Source organism: Fukomys damarensis, unplaced genomic scaffold (assembly GCF_012274545.1).
Source record: "Fukomys damarensis isolate Sample0158 unplaced genomic scaffold, DMR_v1.0_HiC HiC_scaffold_4, whole genome shotgun sequence".
Taxonomy (NCBI): Eukaryota; Metazoa; Chordata; class Mammalia; order Rodentia; family Bathyergidae; genus Fukomys; species Fukomys damarensis.
In genome coordinates, this window is record NW_022900916.1 from 26,818,001 (window position 1) to 26,843,668 (window position 25,668).

General features: G+C 39.3%; 1 long non-coding RNA gene across 1 annotated transcript in view; it reads left to right on the plus strand.

Moving 5' to 3' along the window:
- Nucleotides 1-8,627, plus strand: part of LOC104864959 — a 98,663-nt gene extending 90,036 nt beyond the window's left edge. Inside the window, exon 3 of the long non-coding RNA XR_004514762.1 lies at nucleotides 8,478-8,627. This is a non-coding gene — a long non-coding RNA (uncharacterized LOC104864959). The remainder of the gene's footprint in view (nucleotides 1-8,477) is intronic.
- The last annotated feature ends 17,041 nt before the right edge of the window (nucleotides 8,628-25,668 follow it).

The window sequence follows — 25,668 nt, forward strand, 5'->3', positions numbered from 1 at the left end:
ACTTAAATTATACTTTTTTTAACAAACATAATAAAAGCATAATTCAATGCATAGCATTTCATATACACGAAGTGGGTATGAGAAGATATTGTTATTAATATGTTTGTTGATTATTATGCAATGAAGAAAAGTAACTTTGGGGTTTCTATTTGGTGTAGTTATCTGGTCCATAATCACCAATTATATGCATGTGCACTGCTCAGTCATCTTCCTTTGAGTTTTCTTGTCTCCGTGTAACACTGAAGCCAGGTAGAGTAGTGGCATGTCCTCTAGAATCTTATAAGACAATGGCAAATATTTTGGAAAGAGAATGATAGCAGTGGTGATATTAGTAATAACACGTGTTAACTTTCCCGCCACTTTTTTCAAGAGAGAATCCAACATTCATTAGTGGAGCACGCAATAACCTTTTCTTAGGCTAAAACATGCATGAAAATGAGGCTGTGAATACAGACCACAAATATAGATGGAAAGCATATGCTCAGAAAAATAAAACCTTGGCTTCTATGACGATAAGAGGTTCTCCTTAAGCTCGGGAGTTGCTGCATATGTTCCTTTATTGTTGATTTATGCCATGCATCGGCTCCATTCTGCTCAGGTTCTATGTCCATAGAAAACCTAATGAAACCTTGGATGTATCTTTCCTATATTTGATTGGCATAAATTTTGTGAGATATACAGTTGCTGAGAAAGTCTGCTGTAAAGAAATTGCTTAATGTTCCGCAGCCTGCCTTGCAAGTGTAAGGTCCTAAGTTCAATCCCAGGTACAACAATAACAACAACAACAACAAAACTGCTTAATGTAGAACTTAGCACTTTAAAAACTTTTTTTTAATTATATTTTTTTTAAGTAAGACCTGTAAACATTTGGGTAATGCAGGCTCAATGGAGGCATTCACAAGCTTGGTATGTTATTTATTTTTGGTACCAGGGATTGGATTCAGGACTTTGCATTCTTGAGGGAGATGGCAACACCACTGAGCCAAATCCCAGGCCCTTATTTTTTTATTTTCATTGAAAACTTTGTGGTGAATTCCTACACAGCCTTAGGGTCCTTGGATGTTACTCCTTCTGTAAACACTTCAACATTTCTTCACTTACCCTGGAATGGATATGCAGGTTTCTCCTTTTGTCTTCTATTCCCACAGCAGGCTTTTAAAAAAACTGTTTATTAATGTTCAGATCATGAATTAAGTCATTTATTTTTCTTTTTTCACTTCTAATGTTCAATTTCTGTTATTATGTTTTATTGTCAGTGTTCTATAAAGTGCCTGGCTTATTGTAAAAGACCTGCTGAAGGAAGGAAGGAAGGAATGAATGAAGTAGAGAAAGATTATCTTTCTGGGGTGTTGATACGTGATTAGTGAATGAACCTTTTTGAGTTAAGTATTTTTTCCATCATAGTGACCACTTGATTGAATTGGTATTGATTCTGATGTGAAATGACTAATCATTTATTCTGCCAGTAATATAAGTTTGACTGTTACTAGTCTGTTTCCCCTCATATAGACATAAGTGGTATATGTATAAAATTCCAGCACCCATTCATAACAGACACATTTTTCCTATCTGTACTATCAGTCTGGAATTCAAAGTTTACCTTTATTTAACTGCAAGGGGAAAACTAGAATATATAGACCTTTTTAAAAAACCTTCCATTGAATGAGTATTATGGGCTTATAGATTTACATGTTTTATGCTATCTTTTAAGCCTTCTCATGTATAAAATGGTTTGTATGTATATAAAAATGCTTTGCTGATATACTCTAGGTTTTAAGCTTATAACTTTTATTATATTTTGGGCATTTTGTTCTTCCTTGTCCCTTGTCTTCTTCTCTCTCCTTCACACCCTCTTTTCTTTCTTTCACTTTTTGAATCTTTCAGATTAGATCAGGGTGGTATGGCCACAGATGAATTTTTAAGTCTTAAAAGATGTACTAAGTAAAGATTACACTCCCTGCCTGGCTCGAGTGCATGCCATTTTGATGCGTGTGAGGTACCAGTGTTGATACCAATGTGTTATGATATGTATTTGGTTGGCAAGATATACATTTGGTCTGTAATGTACAGACCCAGGTGAGAATGAAAGGCTTGGTTAGAAAGCTACATTTATAGCATCCTTTTCTGTATTTCCCTGTTTTCATTTGAAGGTGGGTTCACAAACCCACAACCTAGTAAAGGACATTGAGAAGAATTAATATCCCCAAGAAACTTAATGATATTTCTGTCTTGGATAGTAGGCTGGGAAATTAGGGCTAAGCCAGCTCTTTGTGTGGTGATATCAGATTGGAAAAAAGGCAGGGCACCTGGTTGGAAAAGGAAGAAAAGAAGAGTTGTGCCTGAAAGACTGTAAGCTTGGGGGCAGCATCATATATCTTCCCACCATAGCCACCACCTCCTCTTTTCTTTTTTAGGAATGAAGGCTATCATTGCAGGTAAGTGACAGAACTGAGTATACCTGCCACCTCGGGAAGGGCTAAGATAAAGAAAAAAAGAATGACAGTAGTTGGGGAGCAGAGGGAGGAGAAGAGAAAGATGGAGGAAGAAGAAGAGAGGACCCTGTAATATAAGGGGAAAAAGGATGGATTTAGAAATCAGGAAGTCTACTTTCTTGTTTCTGGCTTTTTTTAATCTTGGGTAATTTATTTAGCCTATAGTTTATTCATACAAAAAAATTATGTATTGCTGGATGCTTTAAATATGCTCTGTGCTTCCAAAAGTCTGTGTTGGTGATGTGAGATAGAGAACACGAGAGAGCTGAGAAAAGAAGACAGGGCCAGGCATGGTGCCGCACGCCTGTAATCCCAGCACTCGGGAGGCTGAGGCAGGAGGATCACTGTGAGTTCGAGATCATCCTGGACTACATAGTGAGTTCCAGGTCAGTCTCAACTGCATAGTGAGACCCTGTCTCAAAAACAAAACAAAACAAAACAAAAAAGACAGGTATGGCTGTGATTGGTGATGGTGTCCCAACTCAAGTGCTCCTGAGAAATTCTTGCTTTCTCAAATCTAAGTAACTGACTAGACCTGAAAACTTTTGTTCATTAGCTGGGGTAGAGATGGAAATCTGGTTAACAGAGAAAGGAATTGTTATAGATAACTCCTGTCAGGAGACCAGAAGATTGTGGGCAGTAGATAAAGTCTTTGTAAACCAGTCCAGTCTTGCACCTGCAGGTTCCCCTCAGGAAACCAAGCATGGAAATGGTGATTGGAGCTCAAACTTTCATCTTTAGATGGGGTCATTTTTTCCCCCATTAAGTTTATTGGTACATTTAAAGCAAACAATGCAGTTACATTTATCATTGGGATCTTGTACCTTTACATGATGTCTTGGCTCTCATTTTTAGATGGGGTCATTTTGACAGGGCACAAGCTCCTTGGCTAAGCACCAACAGTTCCTGGGAGCTGGGTTGAGCCTGGAGACTATTTGAAAGCCAAAACAAAGAGAATGAGTTTCACATGCTCAAGCAACTGCTCTGACATCTGAATTCCAAAGGTGTTCCAGAAACAGAGCCCACACTGACTTGGACCCTTGACCACATCAGACTTTTCCCTGTAGCCCATTTCAGGGTAAGCTTGGGGACAGTCATCTGTGGAATGTTAGATGAGAAGAGTTTCCAGGGCTGTGGATGATTCCCCAGAAAGCAGTTCTGTGAAGCCATTCTTATTTTTACATATGGCATATCTGAGAAAGGGATTATTTGGCAATTGCAACATTTTTTGTTTTATGTGTCTCTGAAGGCAAGACATGTTTTGTCCTCCATCAAGTCTTAAAAAATATTTATTCTGGCATCTTCCCATTTTTCTTTCTACATGGAAACAGATATTTTAAGACTAGTTGTGAAATCTTTCCTAGGTATGCACATTATATGGAGCTCTTAGAACAACTTTGAAGGAAAATGAATATAAAAGGTTAGTTCTTTTATGTACCAGACATTACAAACCATTCTTTTGTCGGGCTTTTCATGATTAGTGAGATATAACAAAATGTGGCAGTTATGCATTTTCTAGTGGGACAGAATATTGAAGACAGTATGGAAGATGGGAATTTGAAAAAATGTTTTCATGATGGCATTGTGAAAGTGAAGCTATCTTATGGTTAAATAAAGCATGAACGATAATGTTTGGTTAGGTCTGTTCTTCAATTATGCATTTGATTTTAGTAATAAAAGACTCATGCTGTTCAATAATGTTTGGAATTTAAATATACTGTTTCTTTTTCCCACTCTTCAGGAGAGCATTTACCAATGCAAAAGTTACCTCTAACCCATTCTTGTCCATTAAAAATTAAATGCTTTTACAGTAAATTATTAAGAGTGCTAGGTTGGCTGCAAATCATCAAAGGTACCATAAACCATTATGCAAGCAAGCAAGAAATCTGATTAAATCTATGGCATCAGAAAGCATATACATCCCTCGATATCCATTGCAAATTTTAAACTACAAAAGCAACCATAAAATGTTACATTAAATTACTTTAAAACCTCTTCGAGGATTTTCAAAATTCAACAGTGACTTGCCTTTTCAATTAAGTATGAGCTAAGAACTTTCTACCACCAAGTCACAGAGAGACCACTGTTTAGAAGTTATTTCCACTTTTTTTAAATCTGAAGCAAAACTCACACAATTTAGAATATATTTTATCTTCTTATTGACTTGAATTTTCTGTTATCATGCTTTGATCTTCTTGATTAATGAGTTTTGCCTTAAAATGAGTTGCACTTAATCTGGTTATAGTAGTTTTCTTTTGGTTAGTGTTTATATGGTATATGTTTTTCACTCTTTGTCTATTTGACAATTCTGTACATTTTGTTTTTAGATCTGGATTATATGAATACAGTATATTTGGCTGTGACAGTTATCACATTGTTTCAATTTTTGTCTGTTAGCTGGCCCATTAAAATAAATCGCTGGAAGCCTCACGTGGTGGTGCATGCCTGTAATCCCAGCACTGGGGAGGCTGAGGCAGGAGGATCGCTGTGAGTTTGAGACCAGCCTGGGCTACAAAGTGAGTTCCAGGTCAGTCTCAACTACATAGTGAGACCCTGTCTCAAAAAACAAAAAACCAAGCAGGAGGATCGGTGAGTTTGAGACCAGCCTGGGCTACAAAGTGAGTTCCAGGTCAGTCTCAACTACATAGTGAGACCCTGTCTCAAAAAACAAAAAACCAAAAAAGAAATCGATGGAAAAAAAAATCTGAAACAAAATTAACTGGTTTTTTTCAACTTGATATTGCACCCTTAATGGAACTTAGGTACTCTAACAAAGTTGGCTGAAAACCTGGTTATTTGATTTGGTTCCCTCAAATATCTATGCCATCTGTGAAAAAGATAAGATATGTCTTGGACTTTGCAAAATGATGCTGAAAATACAAAGAAATCGATGGAAAAAAAAATCTGAAACAAAATTAACTGGTTTTTTTCAACTTGATATTGCACCCTTAATGGAACTTAGGTACTCTAACAAAGTTGGCTGAAAACCTGGTTATTTGATTTGGTTCCCTCAAATATCTATGCCATCTGTGAAAAAGATAAGATATGTCTTGGACTTTGCAAAATGATGCTGAAAATACTCGAAATATTTAAATGTTTAAAAAAGATTGCTTTGATTTAAGTGGGACAATGTAGACTGCTGTGGGTGGGATATGATTTGAACATATCTCCCAACAGTATATGTGTTGGAAACTTGGAACTCAGTGTAGCAATGTTGGAGGTGGTGGAGTCTTTAAGAGGCAGGACTTTGTTCCAGGTCATTAGGTTACTGGGGGCTCTGACTCTGCGAAGAATTAATGAAGTTCTTGAGGAACCCTTGTGGGTTCTTGCAGCATACAAAGGTATGAATTAAAAATATATCTTTTCTTATATATTACCCGTTCTTAAATATTTTTTATAGTAATTGAAAATGCTAATACATATGCAAAATGTAAAATACCTTCATATTTTACACATAAAAGACACTCAATAAGGGTAAGTTTTATTCTTACTAACTTCACTTTTCATATGAAAAACCCAGGCTCCACCCAGATTAGCTTCTCCAGTGCTACCTGCAGCATGTGTACTCAGGACAGAACGATTCTGAAACCAGTAACCCCAAGCATTGCTGGCTTTCTTAGCATTTGATCATGCAGATAACCAGCTAGCTACTCATGTATGCATAAAGTGGTCTGTCAAAGGCAACTCTTTGACAAAGAAAAAGAGACAAGAGAAATAAAAATATAAATATGGAGATAACATCTAAATATGTAATCAAGTTGCAAAAATGGTGAAGAGAAATCGCAAAGTCTGCATTTATGTCTGGGTTTTAGAGTAGAGTCTGCTCCTGCCTTCTATCCATGTTCACATTCGCCAAGTAGGGTGAGGCTACACAATTCTGCAGCTTACCCAGAATTGGTTTGGATAGCTAAGAGTGGATAGGAAACATCTGGGAGCCCACAGCTGTCAGGTGACTATATCTGTTAGTGATTCTCAAACTTTAATTGGCACGAGAATCATCTGGAAGACTTGGCAAGTCACATTTGAATGAGGGTACAACCTCAGAGTTTCTGCTTCAGTAGAATTTTGACTGTTAACCAACTGGCAGTTGATGCCAGGGCTGTGGGTTGAAGGATTGCATTTTGAGAATCATTGCTTTAGGTTATCTACTTGTAACCATGTCTCTGCAAAGTAGGTATTTTTAGTCTCATTTTCTAAGTGAGAAGATGGAGGCATGATGAGCTTCTCAGGGTAATGGTTTAAATCCTGGTTAGAGAGAAAATGAAAAATTACTTTCAAAGAATCTACAGAATTTCTAAAGTCTCCAATAGGTGACATAATGCAAAACTATAGCTCTTTATCTCTATTTGCCCACTATCCCTTCTCCCAGAATGACACTGAAGCAGTTCTTGGTATATGCCCAGCACTGCATGTGCCCAGAGAAGACAGCAAAATCAGAAGCCATTCTTTCAGAGATCCTTCAGCACTTTATTTATTTATATATTAATTGGTACTGGGGATCGAACTCAGGCCCTCATGCTTGTGAGGCAGGCAGCGGAAACTCTGAGCCAAATCCCTGCCCCCGCTTCAGCACTTTATTTATTTATTTATTCATTTCAGCACTTCAAATGGGAGAAATTTAGGCATGGACAGTTTAATGGCTTATTTGCTTTTACTTAGTACTATAGGAGTGGTAGCATTGGAATATTAAGTGTCCTGAAAAACCATCAAATTTTAATTATAAGAAGAAAAATTTAGAGCTTATTTTGCCACCTGGTCATCTGCCATACTCTCCATCCAAAATGCAACTGAATGCAAAGAAACACAATGGGGTTGCAATCAGGACTCATTCATTTACTTTTTTTGTCGGTGGCTGAACCCAGGGCCTTCACACTGAGCTATATTCCAATCCCTTTTATTATTTTGCATTTTGAGACATGGTCTTGTTAAGTTGCTAAGTTACCTAGGCTAGGTTTGAAAATGTGATTGATCTGTCTCAGCCTCCCAGAGTGCTGGGATTGCAGTGTTGTATGTCACCATGTCCAGCTATTCACCCAGCTTTTATTGAGGATCTTTCATATGTTAAGCACCTTTCTCGGTGTGCTGGGGATACAATGGTAAAAAGGTGGGTGAAATTCTTATTTTTTTTCTTGTATATGTGTGGTACTGAGGGTTGAACCCAGGGCCTCATGTGTGCCAGGCAAGTACTCTACCACTGAGCTATATCCCAGCTCCAGGAATTCTTATTTTTGATTCTGTAGCCATCACTGAATAAATTAAAAACCCACAGAAGCAAAAAACAGAACCCAGGGAATTTACCAGTGGTAAATACCGTGAAGAAAATTAAAACCAGATAATCTTGAAAATGACTATGGATTCAGAAATCTATAAGTACTGGTTCAGTGGTTTACTAAAGATGCAGAAAGAGAGAAATGAGGGAGTTATTGTTAGGCAGAGAGCTTGAGAAATCATATCTCAGTTCTTAACAGTTTCATTTTCTGGGTTTTCTTTTGTCCAGAAATACAGCCCAAGTTCCTCTCCAAACTTCTCTGGAAATATTTTTGAATCCTTGGAGAAGGGATACTCTTATAATCCCATATAAACACACTATGAAGAGGTGATAATATACATTTTGAAAGTTATGCATTTTGAAAAGAGGAAGTAATAGTACATGAGATTGCATGTACATTTAACAAAATACGCAGTAATGCATTTTAAGGTCAAGGACAACAATCATAGTAATAATTGATTCAAGAAAGACTTACCTCTGGTTGGTCAAGATAGTGTATGTCAAGCTCATCCCAATTCTGAGTTTAATGTTATATAAGTAACAACCTAAAGTTAGCTGTGATGAGAGCTTTTAAACCAGGAAATGGAAATGCTACAGGGCAAGCCTTTTAAAGTTCTTATTATTTTTCCCCAGAGAGCTGGTCATTGTTAGGAGAAACTCTCTTTCCTACATTTCTTATCCTTCTGCATGTCTTGCCCCAATTTCTTTTTACCCAGGTGACTTCTCAGGACTCTATCAGCAGTGAGCAACTTTGAGATGATGTCTCCCTCTGATAAAAAGATCAGGCCTATTTACTGCTCACTATAAGGGTGGTGGATTCCTGAATTTCACTGTTGTTCTACAGCATGACACGTTGCATATGCAGGTATGCTTGCTGGGCTGTGAATAATCAAATCGGTCATCCCTGACCCAAGAGTCTTGTATTTTCTGCAAGCATCCGTGAAAATGTAACAGGCTAATGTAAGCTCACAAAAATAGTCTAAAATCAAATTGCAACTATGACATGGCTTTCTGATGATAGAGACATGGCTTTCTGAAAGAGGAAGGGCAAGATTTTCATCAGTCAGGTTTACACAGGTGAGAGAACTCCCTGGGATCTGGTAGCTCATGGTCTTGCCCAGCTACTGGTAGGGAAGGATATATGTATGGAAGGTAAGAGTGGAGGAAGTTTTGCTATGGTCCTATTTGTTAAAAGAAAGAGTTCAGTTGGTGCTTAGACGTTGAGATGCAAAAAGTAGAATGAACAAACTACCAGGAAGGGGCTTGAGGAGAAAAAGGAATGTTATCAAGTCTTCAGCTGATAGGCAGTGTTTCTGTGTGTACGGATCCAGGAGTCTACAAAACCAAACAATTGGTTCCAGCAATGAAGACCTGGAACTAAAAAACATTGATATACATGGACCAGAAACATTGGTGAAGCCATAAGCAGAGGCATCTCAAAAGGAAAAGTGAACGAAGAGGCCTTGTGTAATAGTGCCGAGGCTCTGCTTTCACATACCTGGCCTTTGCCATATCTCAATTTGGTCTTTGAAAGGATGGGTGCTATGCGCAAGAGTCTCCTAGGCTCTACTGAAAAGCATAGTGGAACCATAGCAATGGTGTGTACAAGGGGGGAAAAAAGTAACCCTAGGTCCTGGTCCTTGCCAGACACCAGGAGACATTTAGGGAGGGAAAAATAGTGCTGGAGTTTAGGCACTGATTCTGGGGTTAGATATTGAAAAAGGTGAAACAAAAAGGCTAAGGATTACATTTCTTCCCTGATTTCTCACCATAGGTTAGTCTCCCTTGCTAGCCTTTAACCTCTACTTTCACAGCTGGAAAGTAGCAGGGTCTGGAGACTGTTGCTGCAGATCTTGTTTTGCACTGGAATTGATGTCTGAATTCAAGGGGTTTGGAAACAATTGCAAATTGAGAAGGGATGCTAACATGGCCTATTCCAGTGCTGGGTGACTCTTCTGGGCCAATCCAACATGCTGGTGTGGTTTCCACTCTGGAATGCTTAATTTGTAACGATGTTTTCTATGCTTGTGCTGTGAATGCCATTTTTTGGTATGATAGCTCCACTTCTCTGACAAAGCCAACAAACCTCCCCCCACTTATTCCTTAAAGGCAGCTATTAACATGCTATTAAGTTTCTGTTAAAAGTTTTACCAGTGGAGGCCTCTGACTCTCAGGATGTATGTTCTTATTTGGGTTATTCTGGACTCAACAAAACAAGGTAGAAGGGCTTCAATAAACCTCTCTTGTCAAATGGAAATGGCATATTTAAGAGTGCAGCTCGCGTGGCATCTGAGATGCCACTGAGTTTTACATGAAAAATTAACAGTTGTCTCTTGGGAGAAACTTTATTTCCTGCTTCACTGCTTGAGGCAAAGCTTCTGGCTCAGAGGGGTCCTTGATTCACCACGGCTTTTCTGTAACCTTGGGCTGAGTGCAGATATGGTGTCCTCTAGGTGGCAGCAACTGTCCGACTGCAATGACAATTCATAATTCTGAAAGGCCAAATCGAGCAGCCAGCTGAATCAAACCATAGTCCTTGCCGATGACAGTACCCAAACACTCTGGCCTAGATACTTGGTCTGCCCCTTGAAAGCCTAAGGCTGTCAGATTAAAGATATCTCTCTCTGGATCCATGAACTGTGTAGACAAATTGTGTGTGTTGATCACACAGCTTAGGTCATTCATGTCTGTGCTCACTGTAAGGGCCTGTTCTCTGGTCAGGCAAACTAGAATAAGGCAGTTGATGAGGCCCGCAGGGGCTCAGATTGCATCATTGCTATTTAGTTTTAGCACCTCATCGGAATTTGTAGCATATCCACCATCTCTGACTGGGCACTGTAACTAAAGTCTGCATGTTGTGTTTGTAATGCAGAAACTTCCACTGCAGACACTGGTGACTGCCAAGATTTGGCCTGTTTGTTCTGTGGTGAGGCAGGCCACATTACATGGGACATTACATCTGTCTGTTCCTGGCAAATTGACTATGTCGAAGCTTTGACCTCCTTTTGAAACTACGACTTTTGCCTTTGTTGCTTTGGCATTTTTTTTTTTTTTTCAGGTTATGGTATTGCAGTTCCAGTCCAATCAGGCCACTATAGTCCTACCTTTGTGATCCTTAAAATGAAACTGTATCATGTGTTACACTTTCTGGATCATTTGAAAAGACCACCCAGCCATGGATTTGTAGACATTTAATGAGCATTCAGCGCTCCTTGCCATCTGTAGTACTGCTGAGTGATGGAATGGCATTCCCCAAAATCAGTCTGAACCTTTGTCCCTTAATCTTTTCCTGGTCCACACAATGTAGAAGGGCAGTTTGATCACCTAATGTGGCTGTTTCAAGAAAGGATTTATAATTCTCTGTCACTCCTAAATAGTGATTAAGATAAATAAACTACAGAATTCTATAGATTTTCTGTTTGAACACTTAGGATTGCACTCTGGCTTTTCATGAGCATGATATGGCCTTCTTTCCCCCAGCAGCAAGCCCAGGTCATCTTGATTGGTACACTTTCTAGGTGGCAGCTTGGGCAAAAGTGACTTGGTCCTGAGCTATTCTGCAGTTCCTATTACCATCAACGGCTACAAACAAAGTCCAGCACAAATTATTTCAGTTGGAAAAATTTAAATTTATATACTTTTCCTGATGCCTGAGCAGTGCTATCTTATGCAGTATATGGAGATAGAGGCTGCAACTATCCTGTGATATGTTTTTATGAATTGAAGAATGTAGTCGTGATCCAAATCAAGTTTAAAAAATCTTGAACGAGTGACTGGGACTCTTTCAGGTTCTATGTTTGTGTGTAGAGGAGTTTGGGCATGAAATGCCTCACCATGTAAGATGGGGGATGCTTTTGCACCCATACCCTTTTCTTGTAGTTATTGGCTAAGACACCAAGAACTGATGAATTTTTTTTTTCAGTACTGGGGATCAAACTCAAGATGAATTATTTTAACCCTTTTTGTGAGGGTGATTATAGATAATAATAGACTGACTTTAGACCACATCCTGGCTGAGGTAGACTGGGTAATAGCCACACAAAAATGCCCATCTCCTAATCCCTAGAACTGATGACTATGTTACTTTATATTGTAAAAGGAAATTTGAAGATGTGATTAAATTAAAGTTATTCATTTAGAGAGATTATCCTGGATTAGCTGGGTAGGACAGGTGTAACTACAGGGCCTTTATAAGAAGAAGGAAAGTCAGAAATGAGAGCTAAGATGTAAGGATGGAAGCAGAAATCAGAGAGGATAGGAATGTTTTGAGGATGGAGGAAAGGGTATAAGTCAGGGAATAACAGAGGACTTGAAAGCCAGAAAAGCTAAGAAAAGAGATTTTCCACCAGAACCTCTAAAATGAATGCACTCCTGTTGAACCATTTTAGACTTCTGGTAATCAGAGATGTGAGATGAAAACTCATGTTGCTTTAGAGCTTAGATTGTGACCATTGATCACAATAGTAATAAGAAACTAATAGACTGTGGTTCTGAGAGTGGGGTAACAAATACCCAAAAATGTGCAAGTGTCTTTGGAATGGGTGATAAGTACAGGCTAGAAAAACTTTACACAGTAAGTCTTGAATAGACTCTAAGTTGAAATATTTATATCAAAGACTCCGTGTATCATGGCTCAGGAATTGAGAACCATGATAGATAAAATCTATATTATCTTGGAAATATCAAGATGATTGTCATGAACAGACTGTTAGTAAATATATGAATGCTAGAAGTACTCTTAATGAGGGCACCGAAGGAAATTTAGAATTTTTTTTTTTTTGGAAAGTGAAAGTTGTAGTAGCAGAAAACAGTAATGAAAGCAGAGTTAAAAATGCAGCGTCCCCTACCCCCGCTGCTTATAATAAAATGTGTAAGGAAACAGTTGGATTAAATGAAGAATTGTTAAGAAAAATAAATCAGTATTTGATGATTTGGGAAATTCTGTCAATACATATTGCAAAGGGGACTAAAATTATGAGATTTGGATGATGAAAATGTGCCCTGAAGTCAAAGCCGAGTGTGTGGTTGGACAGTTTTTTGTTAGTACTGCAGAAAGATCAAAGGACCAGATTATTTCATCACAGAAAGTACCCTTTGAAGAGATTAGACATGACTCACAGATCTTTCAAGCCCTATAAGCAAAGACAGGAATAGAGATAGGACTGGCCAGGAAATATTCAAGAACCCTCTTATCTGATGACAGAAATCCCTATGACATATACAGGAGACCCACAGATTTTTTTGAGAATTTTATATGAGCAGAAGCCTTGTCAGCTGGGACTGAATAGGACTAAAATAAAGGAAAGCTAAAGATGTCTCAAAATTGAATAGGCAGGAGCAGACTATTGAGACCACTTGAAAACATGCCTTCCTTTTTAAGAAAAAGAAAGAATAACTCCAAGGGCAAAGCTTTAGATTCAGAGGATGACTCCCAAACCTCAAAGCTTAGTAGAATTTGTCCTGCTTGATTTAAAACTTGCTTAGGAATAGTAACTCCCTTGGCCTTTCATTTCCACTCTGCAAAATACTTTTATCATGCAGGAACAACAATAATGTCCCCTCCCCCTGAAAATCTACAGTGGACAAATCTTGTGCCTTCATTAAGTAATCAAAGTTAACAGCACTGGTAAAAGGGTCAATAGAAATTGTTTGGTACTGTTACTGGATTGGGGGTTTTGTTCAGGTTCTTGATGTTCTAAACAAGGAATTAAGCAGGGCACAAGAGTACAAGAGAAGCAGCAGAATCAGTGATTTATTTGAAAGAAAAAAGACAGGATACACCCCATAGGATGAAAGCACTCCATGAGTGGCCCTGAGGGGGCTTGGTGTTGAGGGTTTGGGATGGGATTGAGGGTTTGGTCTGAGGTATGACTCCTGCCAAACAGTGGCTTTCTTCAGTTCCTCCATCAGGCAGTGGAGTTTTTGACCTTATATAGCCCTAGGAGGAACAATTATGGTGTCCAAAGCCTATAGGGAGTTAGGGTTAGGGTAACCCAAGGTTTGCAGAAGACTACTGGGTACATGCCCTGGGACTTATTGAGTATAAATTAAGTTGCTTGATCACCTTTTCCCATTGTATTTGGACCTGAGAATCTTGGTCCTGTGCTGATGTTTAACTCAAAAGATGGATCTAGTCCTAGAAAGTGGGTTCCAAGGAGAGTCCTTTCTTCTTACTCTAGCCTTTTCCTTACTACCATATGCTTCATGCTGGAGATTTAGCTCAGAGGTTCCACCACCTGCCTTGTAAGCGCAAGGATGGAAGTTCAGTCCTTGGTACCAAACAATGACAACAACAGCAACAACAAAAAACAGTAACTATTTGCCTTTGTACCTAATAGGAAGCAATAAAAAGAACATATTACTTCTGTGGGACCCTGTGAAAACATATAACCTGAATCTAATCTTGAGGAAACATAAGATTAACTTAAATGGAAATGTAAATTGGCCTGTACTCTTCCAGATGTTAAGGTCATGAAAGATGAAGATATATTGCAAAGTTTTCTAGATTAAAGGATAAAAGGAGACACATGATCTTGGGTTGGATTCTTGAATAATATAAGAAAATCTCTTTTTGCTATAAAAGATAGTATGAGGACACATGATAAAAATTAAATAAGGTCTGCAGGTTATATAATAGCTGGGCATCACAATTACTTTTTTAAGATTTTGACAACTGTGCCTTGGTTTTGTAAGAGTATATCCTTGTTTGTTGATAGAAATGCACAAATACGTATGTCTGTAACTTTCACATAAATTGTTTAGGGGAACACTCATACACAATGATAACAAAATGTAGGAAAACATTAGTATTTGGTGAGTCTGTCAAGAGTATCTGGGGACTGTATGTGTGTAATCTCAGGGGAAGATCTCTCCTATTTCAGACAGTTCTTCAGCCCCACAATTGGAGCACACAGTGTTGTCTTAGAGTGAAAGCTAAACTCCTAGAACAAAGAGGTTTGAAAGCACAGTGGTTTGAGGAACAAAGGACTTCATTCTCATTCTCAAACCAGTCCAAAATAGGTCTGTGGCCCCATTTGCTCTTGGAGCCACATAGAGCCCTTTCCATCTTACTTTGCCCCACCCTTTTCAGGGCACTGCCCTCTTCTCCACGGTGGAAGCCAGTGGGCAGGCATGTCAAGCTCTGGCTCCTGAGAAGGGCTAAGAAGGGGTAGAGTGCATGTGTGCTGTTTTAAAGCCCAGGCCTGAAAGTGACACATACCGCTTCAAATCAGTATTTCAGAGGAGAGAACTGAGTCACCAGACCACACTTCACTACTACTAAGGAAGGAGTTGGTGGTAGAAATGAAGATGTGAGGTGTACAGCTGGCCATGTGCACAGCTAAAACTCAACTGCCACAGACGAAGAGTGGAAACAGTTTTGTGCACAGCTATGTCATTGCCACACATAGCATAGTTTTATTTATTTATCTTTCTCCATCAGTCTATGAGCTCCTTGAGGACCAAGAACTATGCTTTCACTTTGGAGTCACCAGTGTTTAGCTCAGGATCCCTCACATATGAGGGACTGTCATTTTGTCATTATGTTTCTGCTGAAGAATGAATGAGGCAAGTTAAATGTGTGGATTGGGGAAGCAGGACAAGGGCAAAAGCAAACCTACCTAGAGCTCTACATACCAACTTTGTATGAGGCATTGGATGAAAAGCTTTGCTATGAAAAGAATGAACTAATTCAGGAAAAAAAAGACCAAAATTCACATGTGGCACTCTACAATTCAGTTCTGAAGAAACAATAGCCTGATTGTCTCTAGGTAACTTTGCTTTCTCCACCCTCATCAGCATGAAAAAATAGAAAGCAGGTGAACCTATGCATGTGTACAAGTGTGAAACAGAGGTGAGGTAGAGGATGTAAAAGTAGTTTTGAAGCTTGTCAGAGGAGCTGCTAAACAAAATCTGACTTTCCAGCCACATAGCAGGATCTGAGGGGCAGGGGGCCGGGACCTTTGTTCTTTTGTAGACTCCACCCTTCTTTCTCTATAGAAGGAGAGCTTCCAGCTGGCCTAAGTCAGCAAAAGTGAGCAGATTCCACTCCGTATCCTGGGCTCCTGGAGACAACAACAGATGGCCAATAGGCAAAGCAATTAATCAAGCCACCAAATGTCCTCAAATTTGGTTTTCAAATTCACTAAGCTAGTTACGCATGGCTACTGTTGTTATTGTGTATCATATTTATTTGACAGCAGTGTCCAGCCCTTAGATATCTCTCACTGGCTGCGGCTAAAGAACATATGTATGTATTTCAATTAGCAATTTCTAAGATTTAAGGGAACTCTAAGGCTAAAAAAGCAATATGTCAGGAGTTCATGTACAAAGGCCATCTGTGGGGCCTGTTTCAGTGTTCTGATGTAACCTATAGGGGCAGAGACTTGAACTCAGTCTTTTTGAAATACAGATTCTAGAAAAACTCCTTGAATGTGTTAGCACATGCCTTGTCTATCTACTGGTGGAATTGGCTGTGACTTATTTGTTTAATTTTATTTTTTTCATACCGGAGATCAGACTCCGGTCCTTGTACTTGCGAGGCAGGAGCCAGAACCACTGAGCTAAATCTCCAGCCCTTGGCTGTGACTTTTAAGATCTCTTCTCATCTTTCCATTTTCTCCCATCATCCACATGGGAACCTAGCTTAGTGCAGAGGAGACTGTGACAGTCTCCCCCCCCCATCTATCAGGGAAGGCTGTCAGCAGTGAGTCGGCAGCCAAATGGCAACATGACATGAAGTGCCAGAGAAAACACTTGTTGATGCAGGTAAGGGTTAGCAAAGCACAGGGTGTGGATTTTGACTCAGAGCATCTGGATGTGTTGTGTAACCCTGACAGGACTTCTTAACATGAAAAGAAATAGTTTTCTGGGAAGAACTAGCCAGTGGGAAATTTGATGGTAGAGATGGAGATAAAGAGGATGACAGACATCAAGGATAGGGCCATGTAAGGTGAGCAGGCCATAAAAATATTCATCTTAACGTATATTTGGAAATAATGCCCTAAAGGCAGAGTGTGTCTTGTACTGAGTCAGAAGGTCCAGCTTCAATCCCGTCTTCCTGTCCCTGCTGTGGAGCTGGTGACTTTCTGTAGAATGCTGGGATAGTGCTCCCTAGGTGATCTTCAGTAGACTATGTCCAGTGGTATCAAGTGTCAAGAGGATGGAGGAGGACAAGGTGGGTGAATAACAGGCATGGCCAGATCTGAGAGACCCGGCCTCCTTCACTCATCAAAGGATGGCTTTCAGGCCTGGGAATTTGGCTAGTGGTTCTGCTGCCTGCCTTGCCCCAGTGCAAAAAAAAAAAAAAAAAATGGCTTTCACATACCCTTTGCTGGAAGAACTTTAATGATAAATCTTTGCTTGCTTTCAAGAGGGTAAAACTAAGAAAACAAGTGCCATGGTATCAGTGAATCAGGCTGGCCTTGAGATTAAAAAATAAATAAATTCTTTTGTTTTACATATCGTACTTTTCAGTTCCTACAGTGCTTTTATGCTTTCCTCTGTGGAGATATCTGGGGGATTATTAAATCATTTAAAAATAAAACTGTATAGAATTTGAGACCAGCTAGAGCTAGGTGGTATAACTGAGAAAGCCAGACTCTCCTCATCTGCTCTAGAACATGTCAATTAACTTGGCCAAATTGTAAAAAGTACCTACTTTAACTTTCCAGCATGGATTCATCAGTTTAAACTGGTTAACTGTTACCTATCAAATAACAAAATCCTGGGGAAACCAGGCATAGATAAGATATGTTTTGTTGGATAGGAGGAAGAAGTGAAAGGTCTAGATGCTCACACAGTGCTCACATGGGTAAGATAAATCCAGGTTGGGGCTTCCAAGGGGTCAGGAAACACATCCATAAGACCATAGGTTGGAGATTTGGTGCAGTAGTTACAAGGCAGAGGTGGGTCCACAAAGCAGGAGTTTGGACATTTTTAGGTCTTCTATGACTTTGACTAAGATAGGCTGTCGCTGGAATACTGAATCTAGCTCAGTGAAGGAAAACAGTGAATACTGAAGAGAGGTTCTCAAGTGTAGCATGAATATGAGTGACTTCCTTGACTTATTACACATCCACATTCCAAGGGTTGCCCTATCTATCTATCTATCTATCTATCTATCTATCTATCTATCTATATCTATCTATCTATCTATCTAAATTACAATTGTGTAAGTCTGGATGCAACCTAGAACTGCATTTTTAAATCATGTTGAGTGATTCTGGTCAGAAGACTCAAGGATTATAATCAGAATAACGCTGATCTAGATTTTTATCCCAAAGACAATCAGTGGGCATTTGGTAAAACACTTGAATGGTATTTACCTCACCTCTGACTATTTTGGGCATTATGTGTATTATATGTGCTGCCGAAGTGAGCACTGTGCATTATGTGTATTGCACCTGGGAATGAGCAGTGCTGCCAGATTTGGAGGCAGTGAGCAAGTACTTTGTGACATTTCTGTTGCTGTGAAAGAAAATTTCCCACCAGAGTCTCTTGCAAAGTCCTTGGATTGAGAAGGCCACAGGAAAACTCCTTTATCTTCCCAACAAAGACACGGCTCAAATGACTTGTAACATGAGGCAGGTTGTATGTTAGGGGGTTTCTTGGCATGATTGAAAGGGACCGGAAGCTGCAAAGTACACAAGAAAATTGAACTGGAACCCAAGGCTCCCATGCATCCATTAGAGAATGGAAAGAGATGACAAACTTTGAGTTATGGGGTCATAATTCCATCTCAGGATTCTGGCAATAGCATGAGCTACTTGAATTCTTCCTTGGTAGTTTATGAACACTTCACCCTCCTTACCCTTACCCTACCTCCTGCCTTAGAAGATTAATAGCTCTATAAATTACAGTTGTATTAAAATATATGTATTATATCTCAATATGAGCCTTTCATATGGGTATGAAGTGCCCTCAACTTATAACTCCCTGGGTGACCAGTCTTGCTGTGTACACTAATGCAGTTTTTGTTTTGCAAAATAAAAGGGGTTTCCAGACTGATTAAATAGCCTGTAAACATTGAATCAGACTCTTCTTGGCTTAGAAATGGCAAATACAAAAAGCAGAAGCAAAAAAAAAAAAGGTGGACATTGAGGGTTAACCAGAAGGGAAACAAAGCTTAGAATACAGAACTTGAGCAGGTTGACACTATAGTGTGTGTGTGTGTGTGTGTGTGTGTGTGTGTGTGTGTGTGTGATCCTAAGTGCGTCAAAATTTTCATTTTGAGGGTAATATACCTTTGAGGGAATATTTGAAGAAATAGGCCATTGACGATTTCTGTATAGGAGGGTGATACTGAGAATGATGTCTAGGGTAAAATTGCCACTAATCTGATGTCCCTAAGGACAACAGACTGGCTGGAATCTGGCCAGGAGAATAAGGGAGAGTTTTATCTTCAGTGTGTATTTGCATAATAAACATAGTCTTTGATTATTTAGAGTGCATATGCTTGGGGTGGCTTGGTAAAGAGCTAGTCGTAATTTATGGGTAGAGTCCTTACTGTCATCCTTTGAAGAAGGTAGAGGAACCGCTTTATCTTTCTGTCTCTTGATTTTCTACAGAGCTGTGCTTATGATTTCTTGGTTTTCATACAAATATATCCATATTATATTCCAGGGACAGAGCCAAGGCCAGTGAAACCAATGTGTCTGGATTTCTGGTTTTGTAACTACCAGGCTCTGTCAGTATCATGGTGTTATCCCTTAAGGTGACTATTCTCTATTTATTCAAACTGTACAAACTGAATTGTCTAGGGCCAGGGATTTAGTTCAGTTGTTCCCGCCACCTGCCTTGCAAGTGCAAGGTACCAAGTTCAATCCTGGGTACCAAAACAACAAAACCAAAAACCAAACAAACAAAAAACCCCCCAAACTTTATTGTCTGAATCCCTTAAATCAAAGTCTAGATCCTTTCTCTAAATATAAGATCTGCGTCAGTGTCAGCCTTCATGGCCATCAAATAATACTGTGGAAAGCCCAGGAAGGCGAGGAGGACAGAAGTACAGGGCAAGAAAAAAAATACAAAAGAAGGAAGAAGAAGATGAAAAGAAGGAAGTGGGGCAGAGTGGAGAGAAGCAGTGACAATCTGTCTAAAGATAGGATCGGGGTGGAAGGGTGCCAGTTGCTGCAGAAACCACCGATCTTGAAGGCAGAAAGTGCCCTGGGATGTAAGAGCAGCCTCTCACTTCTACCACACGGGGGCAGACTCTACTTACCAAAAAACAAAACCCAACCCAACCCAACCCAACCCAAACCAAAACAAACAAAACAGCCCAAGAGCTTGCAAAGGTTATAGGGCGACAGGATCCTCTTGGTACTTAGAGGAGTTGGGATGACCTGATCACTCATTTCCTGAGGGCCTTTTGATCCCTCAATAGCTGGAGTCCTATCTGTGGCATAATGCCTAAGTTAATGGGAAAAAAATCTGACTTTGCTCAAATTTAGATTTTTAACATAATTTACATCTCATCTTAGCCAAAAGGCCGAGAAGTGATGATTTGAACATAATTTAGATGATAGAATTACAGTTCAGCGGATACCTCATTTAACAAAACAGCTTGCTATTTAAAATGCAGAATCACCCAAGGTTTTATGCAGGGTTCTCTGTTTTATGCCTTTCCCTTTACTGCTGAATTGTTGTATGTTAATTATATGTGCAGTACTGTTCTAGGAACTTCCAAAGGTTAGAAATCATCTTCCTTAACTTCTTCCCAAATTCTTTCAATTTTTGCTTTGGTTACATTTTCAGCATGGGGATATGTATGTTAGTTTTAAAACAAATCTCTGAACCTCTGTGTTAGAGAAATATTATTTGGAGAATGGTTGAAAATAACCAAATTACTGCAGCTACTTCTGTGGTGCTTAAAAAGCAATTGTTGCAAGCATCTGATTGCTTCTGAGCATAATGTGACTAGCATAGTAATAACAGAGGAAAGTTTGGGATATTAAGGGGAAACTATTCCTCCACACCCCTAAACAGCATTCCATTGTCCATGCTGCTTTCCTTCTGGTGGAATTTGCCCTTTTCTGAACCATATAGAACAAGTTAGCTCCAGAGAGTATGTGTATTTTCTAAAGTGGTCTAGCCAATTAAAAACAGAATCTCTGAAAAACAAAAATATTCTCTTTGAGGGCCCAGGATTTAGCTCAGTGGTGCCGCTGCCTGCCTTGCAAGTGCAAGGACCCAAGTTCGATTCACCGTACCAAAAAAATTCTCTTTGAAGTGGTGATTGGGTCTCTGAGATAAAGAATCCAATTTTCAAGTGTAAGAGAAATAATAAAAACTTTCCATTAGCTACTGGTTGAGGAAAGACTGAAGAAAACGCGAATTTGTACTTCCAAAAATAAGTGAATGAATGAATGAATAGCAAGTTGAATGAATGGTTGTGGGAGGTTTTATTTCATTAGTCTCATGTTTTTCAGTGTGCTCAAGTGAGCAATAAAATTCAGTTTATGTGAGGGTTTATTCACATTGTCTGTTAAATTTGGTGGCATGAGAAGAAATGAAGTAAAGCTACTGTTTTGTAACAAAGTCTTGAGGCCCACTCTATCCTTCAGCATAATGAGAAGAACATTAACTTCATTTAAGATTTGCATAACTTTTTATGAAACATATCACACTAGTTTAGTCCTTGGCCCCTTTAACACTTATGATCCATTTCAGTGACTGGGAGATGATTATTTCCGGAAGTGGTTTCTGTTTTCTCTATTTCGAAGACTGCGTGCCAATGTTATGAAGCCCTTGCAATGAAAAGAAAAGAAAAAAAAAGAAAAAAAGAAATGCCTTTTAAAATGATTTCTTATTCTTAAGAAACGGGAGAATTGACTATAAAGAATGATTTACTCTTGGTCTGCTTTGCAGCCATGGAAACTTGGGAGAAGATCAAACATCCTCTCCAATTTGGCCACCACCTTCTTGGTTTGAAAGTGTTTTTTGACAGTCTTCGTCAGGGCTATTAATTTGTACCTTGCAGACACATGATTCAAAATTATCTGTAATATGGACAGAAGAAGTTTATAATGTGGAAATATAGAGGTATTTGTTGTGATCTCTAATCTGAAAATCAGTCTTTGACTCACTGGTCATTCGAGAGATGCAGATGAAAACAACACTGAGATTCCACCTCACCCCACAAAGAATGGCTGCTATAAAGAAATCACACAATAACAAATGTTGGCGGGGTTGTGGGGAGAAAGGAACCCTCCTCCATTGTTGGTGGGAGTGCGGACTAGTGCAACCACTATGGAAATCAATATGGAGATACCTCAAAGAGCTTGGACTGGAGGTTCCATTTGACCCAGCCATCCCTCTGTTGGGTATATTTCCAAGAGAACTAAAAGAATCATATCACAGAGAAGTATGTGCACCCATGTTTATAGCGGCACAGTTTGTAATAGCTAAATCTTGGAAACAACCTATTTGCCCATCCGTTGGAAACTGGATAAAGAAGTTGTGGTTTTTCTATAAAATGGAATATTACTCAGCCATAAAGAGCGAGAGAATAGATTCATTCATAGGAAAATGGATACATATTGAAGATATACTCCTAAGTGAAATAAATAAGTCCCACATGTGTAAATACCAAATAGTTTCCCTGGTGTGAATATTCTGCAACAATGCATAAGATTCTAATAAGATTACTGACATTTAGAAATGGGAGGAAAGGAGCTAAAGGTGTAGGGAAGGTGTGATACGTAGGGGAAGAACAAAAAGGGAAAAGAAAAAAATGTGAGAGAATGAAAAGATGAAAATAAAGTGTTTGTAGATGGGGAGGGGAGGAGGGGGTGAAGGGAGGGCAGAGGTAAGGGGAAAAAAATGAGAATCAAGACTTGCCATGTAAAGGTACATGATCCCAACAGTGAATGTAACTGTACTGTATCCCTAAATGTACCAATAAACTCAATAAAAAAAACATAAACAAACAAACAAACAAAAAAGTTGAGATTCCTACTCTGAGTTAATTGGTGTTAATAGAGAAGTTCTGATAGATACAGGAGGGCTGACAAAACTCACCAAGTCTATTTTTTTTGCAACTAGTGTAGCACCAAGACTTCAGCTTTCTCTTATTTGACTCTATCCCATGAGAGACTCGTTTGTGTTTAGTACCTAATTTTATTGTTCATTCTTACTAACCTTCAAATCTCAGTGCACTTTTAGGAAAAATTTAACCAAAAGTAATTACTTGGGGAACACAAAGGCCATATCTATATATGAGATCAAACATTTCCAACCTTCCCTTGCTATTTACCTCTAAATAACAACTCTCTCTCTCTTTTTTTAAAGTGCTTTCTGCTTGTTTTCATGATAAACAAACAGCAGGGGATGTCTTCAGGCTAATTATGCAGGGCTGTTATGCTATCCTGCTGGGAGCAGGGCTAAGTAGTGCTCTATTTCCAACTTTGGTTCCAGTGGGGAAAGGGAACCCCAAGGGGCAGTTAGGGCCGTGCTGACTTCTCAGATTGCAAGTAGTTCTGGTCTCCTTGCCTTTCCCCCTCACTAAACAGGGGGCCTTGAATACTCAGAGAGAATGACTCCTGGCATCTTGTGGATTTAGCCTCACCTCTCCTATTATCTAGAAGTTTGAGTGTGGACCCAAAAAATCATGAAAAAAAAAAATGGAGTAGGGATGACAACAACAGAAGTCACTGAAAATCTTGACTTATCTTCTTTTTCAGGAAGAAAAAAAATCTCAATGTAAAATTTGACGGTTAGGGTTAGACAGAGAACTGGAGAATTCCTCAGAAGATCTGATGTCCTGCTGTCATAAGTCTATACCCAAGCATCTAGTAAGTCCTGCCTGCTCTCTCTCAGTGACATGTACCTTGGCCTTTATGAGGCGACTTCTTCAGCTGCAAGTGACCGTGCATTCAGACCTCTTCTAAAAGGAATTTTAGGGGTGTCTCTTTCTTCAGGGAACAAATGTAATTCCTGGGTCTGTGATGATCTCCCCACTTCTCATTTGGAGTTTTTTTCTGTTCATTCTTCAGACATGTAAAAAATATGAGTCACCCTCCTTAGGGACGTGCAGCCTGGAGGGGATGTGGATCAGGTCCAAGTCCTGTACCCCTTGGAAGTCGGGGGTGGTTGGGGTTAGCTTCATTCAAGCCATAAGGAATGGGCTTTCCATGGGAAAGCTAGATTTTATTGTAAGAGAAGTGTTTCTGGGCACCCAAACTCCAAAATGTCCAGCACATGGTCCTTATCTATACACATCAAGAATGCTGCCATTTTAGGACCAGTACTGTGCTGCAATTTTTTTTTTTTTTTTTTGGCGTGGGTTTTGTCTTTTTAACCCATTTTCTGTTCTCTCTGAGAATACTCCTGACACACCCTAACATACATTTCTGGATGCATTTTTTTTTTTTTATACTGTGGATTGAACTCAGGACCTTGAGTTTGTAAGGCAGGCAGCAGAACCACTGAGCTAAATCCCCAGCCCTCCTAACATACATTTCTGTTACAAGAAGATTAGAGATAAGTTCTTTTTAGAAATAACTCCAAGAACAGTTTTTATATTTTATTGTTTACATTGAAAACCAGCCAGATTTGCTTCCGCCTTAAAGAATGTGTTTGTGTAAAATTACATGAACACTGGCAGTGAGATGTACTCTTCCCTGAATGTACATTCCTGTTGTACATTTCCTGAATGGGAAAATGGGTTATAGAAATTGCTGCTGCTTTACTTGCTGTACCATGCCCACTTCAGATCTATATGTTGCTTCTGTCCGTGCCCTTTGGCTTCTGCCTTTGCTCTCATGTTGGGCTTCTATCATATGATACAGTATCATCTTATCACTGTTTCTCATCATCTATGGCTTCTCATGGTCACTCCCCGAATCCTCTGTCTTTTACAGTCAACATGGCTCTATGTCCTTGCTGAGGTGGTGACCTTTGGCTAGCCTGGCCAGATGGGACTGGTTCCTCCTGGCCCCTCCTCATCTGCTAAATCTCAGAGCTAGGCCTGACCAGGTCCTGATAGGGGATGACTTGTGACACTACAAAGAGCATATCAAATTTGTGCTTGGACAGATCCCTGGCCAAAAAATTCATTTTCTGTTCTGCAAATAAGGGCCTAGAGAACCGTAAGGGTATGAGTATCCAGATGACACCATCACACATGTGCATGGTGGGTGGACTTTTCCCTTTCATGTGTGTGGAAAGTATTAGGAAGGAAAATATCCCTTCTCATGGCATATTTTACGTCAGCAGTCATGCTTTCCTGGAAATTGATTTAAATTTTAACACTTCAGCAAAGATCTGATGCAAAACACTTCAAAGCCAGAGAGGACTGTATTTCCCATCTGTCACCACCACCAAGTCTACAAAATATCTTTCCCTACCAACTAGTATATTATTTTACACATTGTGATATTACTGCAGTTCATTCATTCATTTGGTCCTTCATTCATTCATTTGCTCCTTTATTCATTCACAAGCATTTGAGAGCTAGGCTTTTTGGAAGTCATTAGGAGTAAGTATAACCATGAATAAAACCATGCTTATACCCTTAAGTGACTCTTGGCTTAGCCAAAGACATTGGTAAATAAATGCTGAATTCAATTACAGTGGGACAGATCCTCTTATGTATATCTAGGACATCATTCAAGAGCTCAGAGGAGTCAGTGCTATGTGGATAAGAGGGCAGGCAGAGGCCCCTGAGTTGACTCTTTTAAAGTGAGCAATAATTCATTAAGTGGAAACACAGAAGTATATTTCAAGAGAAAGAATATTCCAGAAAGTATGTTCCAGGAAGGAGCATATTGTATGGCATAGGGTTGAGCCAGCATGGAGGATTTGAGAAAGAGTAATTCACAGCAGTAGAGAAGCCTGTGTAAAAGACATAGATTTTTTTTTTTTTTTTTTTTTTTTTTTTTTTTTTTTTTTTTTTTTTTTTTTTCGTGT